Genomic DNA, 5,036 nt, shown 5'->3' with positions numbered 1-5,036 from the left:
CTGATACCAGTTGTTAGGAAATAAGACGTAGCTAAATAGATAATTGAGTAGATTACTTAATGGAGAGAGACATATTTATATACACGAGATTATAGAGTAGAGAGTGAGAGAGAGAGAGTACACACGATATACGTGGTTCACCCAATGTGGGCTACATCCACGAGAAAGCAGCCACTCAATGGCTTTAGTACTTCAAAACAAGAAGTAGTTTACAAAGGGATTATACCCTTAATGGAGCTCCCGCCTTGCTTCACTCTCACCACCTCACACTCACCTTGTTGCATCAACTTCACACTATGAAATGTGTGTAGAAATGGCCTCCTTTTATAGGCCAAAAGGGCTGCCCTCTCTTATGAGAGACAGCCATGTGTAGCCGCCCTTGTGGGAATAAGTCCAAATCGGACCCTCCAATCCGCCCATGTGTGGCCGCCCTTGAGAAGACAAGTCCGCTTTTGAATTTGGCCACCGAACATTGAATTCGGCCACCGGCCACCGGCCATTGACTTCCGACCACCGGCCACCGGCCATTGACTTCCGACCACCGACCATCGGCCATTGACTACCGGCCATCGGCCAACCGACCGGTTGTTTTCCGACCACTTCCCGGCCTCCGTCCGGCCGTAATATTCCGGGCCTTTAAAGTTGCCCCTGATTCTTGTCCGTGAAAATTTTGGTTTCTGGTGAGTGATTTTCCTTCACGCACGATGACTTCTCCTCATAATGGGGGCCTTACAAATGTGCGCTTTTACCACAGAAAATTACAAGGGTAAATCAGGCTCCATACTTAACAAAATGCTCAAATTGAGGATGAAGTAAGCTAGCCCCCGTGTGCACAAGGGGGTGAACCATGCTCCCCCACTACCACTGCATACAATCAAGGGCCTGGTTGTTCAAACCCCATACCTTCTACTTCTCATTTAGAAAGATGCGGTGTAGCATCGGTTGGTGGTCAACAGGCGCATAGTGGTTTTGCTTTGCATCAAGCATTTGACAAGCAATTGAGCTACATCTCAAGTGGACCCAAGCTTTTGTTGCATGCAGAATCCCCTTTGATGTAATCCATAATCCTAGATTTAAAGATTCTTTGATGAGCACAACGTTATTCAAACCCAATTATGAAGGTGGAATCAGTAGCCCAAAAAATTTCCAAGGTTTTTTCAAGTCATAAGCTGATTTGTGGATATAGATCACTTTAGAATCTCCTTCACATCTCAAGCAATAATTCTAGGAAGTTGCTAAGATAAAAGGACAAAAAAGTTTTTGGTTACCAATCTAGTGTTAATAAAAATTGGTACAAAGGAGGTATAAATGGATACGGGAGGATTGCTCTACAGACATAATACCAATATTATACCACTAGGATAATCTATCCATTTGGTATGCATCCTTGACTCATTGAATATCACATTAAAATTTTTGATAATTTTACAAGATTTGAAGTGCCATGGACAATAACCCATCTCACCATTAGCACCATAACCAACAAAGACGCATTTATGTGATTTTGAATCAAGCTTTGAACTAAGCGCTTTTTGGCACATGAGCACATGCCTTGGAACCAAAGACAAGTAAGAGATCATAATGTGGACATATGTACTACCGTCAAAACTGCCTCTACCCAAAAGCCTTGTGTAAATTTCACCATAGAAATCATAGCAAGAACACATTCTTGTATAGTGTGGTTTACCTATTATGCAACACGATTTTGGGATAGTATGTATGGCACATTAAACTGTTGCTTAATTCCTCTCTTTGCTTAGAAGTCAACCATGCTCCTTGAGAGATACTCCCTATCAATATCAATTCTTAAGCCTTTAAGATTTTTTCCCGATTAGTTCTCAAACTAGGATAAGGAACTTCGGGATAGTAGAGAAAACATCATCCTTACTTACACCTTCCTTGTAGAGTACAAATTTCGTACCATTCAAGAGTACCTATTACATGCCTTGGGGGGTTCACTAATACAATAGCATGTGAGTTGAATAGAAGGGGTTTATTTCTCTTATGAAGGTACATAAAATATATATACATAAGGGTATTTTCAATTGAAAAAGTGAAAAATTTGGTACATCATTGGGAGAAATATGGACTTTGCATGGGTCTTATAAGGAATTTTAATTTTTAGGGATTAAGGTTAATGTTGTGTAGGGTTAAGAGGACAAGGGTATTCAAGAAGGTAGTTTCGAGTAGGCTTTTCTAGCATTTTTTTAGATAAATGAGGATGTGGACCTAAGAGGTTATTTTCTCTCTCTAGCTTTTTGAAAGTGAAGGGAGTAAAGGGGTGTGGCCACGTCAACAAAAGCAAAAACGTGGGTTACTAAGAGCCAAAATTTGACTTTTTTTCAAAAAACTCATTTTTACTTATTTTTGACTTAAACCCCCCCCCCCCCCCCCCCCCCCCCCCCCCTCCAAACATATATACATATCCAGAAATCATTTTTTGACCCTTTTGTTACCTGCAAGCTTTGAAAGTCTATTTTTTCAAAATCTTTCTCCAAAAAAAAAACACTTTGCTCTCTCCTCCTCCTCTCTCCCTCTCTCTCCTGCCTCCCTACCCCTACCTTCCTCCTCCTCTCCTCTCTCTCCCTCTTCCCCCCTGTCCCCTTCTCTGCTCACATCTTCCTCCCTCTCCCTCCCCCTCTCTCTTTTCATTCTTTGCTTCCTCACGCAACAACTTCCATGGCGCTTACGGACATCACAAATCGTTCGCTTCCACCATCACGTACTCCGCACACCAAAAGCGTACATATTTGCTTGCCCACGACGTTTGCATCGAAGGCCGCATGTGAGGGTGATCAAAGGTCATCACAAGAACGTTGTGTTGTTGGTGAGACTAATGTTGACGTTTGGGTGGACAACCATTTGTACCCTTACGATCCTATAAGCCGCTTCCATCCATCCTTTAATATGCTTTCGACATTTCTTCAATAGCTATTGCAAGCGGTTGTGTATGGGTGCATGTGCTTCTTTGCATTCATGGATGCATGAATGTCAAGCTCTTTAGCTCAAGATGGTGTCATTACAAGAAAGTATTGCCTCTTCGAAGAGCGAGGTTGAAACTCTTCAACAACAAATGCAGGAAAAGGATGCCCACATTATGAAGCTTGCCAACACCATCACATATTTGAAAAAAACACCCCTTGGTGCAAGGGAGCACAAATGCACGTATGTATTCATCCATTAAAACCCTTGCACCTTCGGGTTGAGTATGCAAATGATGAGTGATAGGTTTCACTAAGGTCTTCACCCTTTCTTGGGGTGAAAATAACATCACACATTACATGGTAAGCCATGTTACTAAGTGAAATTATTACAAGAGATTGTTTTTATTGAATAATGTGCATCGTTTTCTCATGTGAACAACATATCTTGTTTGCGCATGGTGCATTTTTTATGCACAAATATGGTTCGCTTGAGATTTTTAACACTCAAGGCATGGAGAAGTCCCATTATCGAGCAAGGGGGGTGTACTTCAAAAATACTCGACATGGTGATGGAATGGTGCAATCCAATTATTTGGAGGAGATGTTCAACTGGTTTTTTTGCACAACATTTTCTCGTAAGCTCACAATGGAGCGTGCGCAACAATCCAAGATTGCTAGGGAAGTGCGCAAATTGAGTTGTCAAGAGCACAACAACAAGTGACGAATGTCACAAGGCCCCGCCAAGCATGATGCATGGCACCAATAGAGAGTGCGACAAGTGTCAAAGTGGATTCCGCGCGAGTGACTACACGTACATATTTTTTAAATAAAGTTTGCTGTATCCTTTTAAAAAATAATAGTTTTTTGCAAAAATTAGTGTAAACACGGCCCTTTCAAAACGGGCCCTTATAAATATTGGATCCTCTCATAAACCACATATTTTTTAAGCACATGTGAGCTCTTACCATACCCAATGGCACGCACCAAACAAACCTCCAAAGAGCATCCGCATGCGAATTGAAACACCCTCCATTGATGTGAGAAGCCGGCGTGGCTTGAAGGCACAAGAAAACGGCTACGAACACCTGGCCGTTCTAGGCACTAGCCTAGGAGTCATTGAGGGCAGAAGATTCTTCACGTGTACAACAACAAACACCTCCACATAGAGTGAAGGAACGCACCCAGTGCTGGCAAGAAGAGGAGGGCCAACAAACATTAGAGTCTGACAGGGAGGAGCCACCGCGCCACCAATCACAAGAAGGACTATCTAGAGCTTGGGTGGTCCATACAGATACTAAATCAGAGACAGAGCCACCATGGCAATGAGCTCAGATACCGCGCACACACAGAGTCCAAGTAGGGGGAAGACACTGTCCTGTGGCTAGGGAGCTCTCCCCACAACACAAGATTGGGAGGCAAGGAAGGAGGATGACGCGGAAGAGGTGGCAGATCCAATGCCAAAGCATGTAAACATGCACAAATCTAAGTTTTTCAAGAAGCCCAAATGCCACCCACCAACAAATGTGAAAGTGCCCCCTAGACAACCTCAGCGGTGTTGTAAAATAGCATGGGCATTTGCAAAAATACGGCACTACCAAAAGACTACCGAGCTTTTAATTCGACGAGCCCCCTTCGCTCGCACGGTAAAGGAGGTGCTTCAAAGCTATGGAAATCAATATAGGAAGCAAGCAATGGCACTGGTGGCTATTCAAGAAGCTGCAGAGGCCCACATCATTTTGGTGTTGGAAGATACCAACATATGCACCATACATGCAAAGAAAGTGACAATACAGCCAAAGGACATGCAGCTTGCACACCAATTGCGGCGGCAAGACTTCGAGCATTAGCCAAAGTTACACCTCCCTTTTTGTATTACACACCCTTCCTTTTGTACTCAAATGACTTTGCAATGACAAATGATTGAGAGTTTTGTGTTAACTGTCTCCAATTTCATTTGCCTTTTTTGCTTCTTCATGTCTTTAAGTTAAGTGATTTTGTGCATGAACAGTTAAATTTAAACCAAATTTTAACATTTTTTAGTATCTTGGGGGGCATACAAGGCCAAAGAATCCCAAAAAGGGGGAGGCCACAAGGGTGTGCAGATGGCCCAGA

At 42.9% G+C, this 5,036-nt stretch overlaps 1 pseudogene; it reads left to right on the top strand.

Annotated features, from left to right (window-relative positions):
- The first annotated feature begins 3,435 nt into the window (after nt 1-3,435).
- Nucleotides 3,436-4,771, top strand: LOC147448436 (uncharacterized; annotated as a pseudogene).
- Nucleotides 4,772-5,036: the final 265 nt, after the last annotated feature.

This window comes from Adiantum capillus-veneris, chromosome 10 (genome assembly GCF_014529385.1).
Source record: "Adiantum capillus-veneris isolate H3 chromosome 10, ASM1452938v2, whole genome shotgun sequence".
In the NCBI taxonomy this organism is placed as follows: domain Eukaryota; kingdom Viridiplantae; phylum Streptophyta; class Polypodiopsida; order Polypodiales; family Pteridaceae; genus Adiantum; species Adiantum capillus-veneris.
Note: the sequence above shows the minus strand (reverse complement) of the source record. Positions and strands in the feature narration are given on the sequence as shown.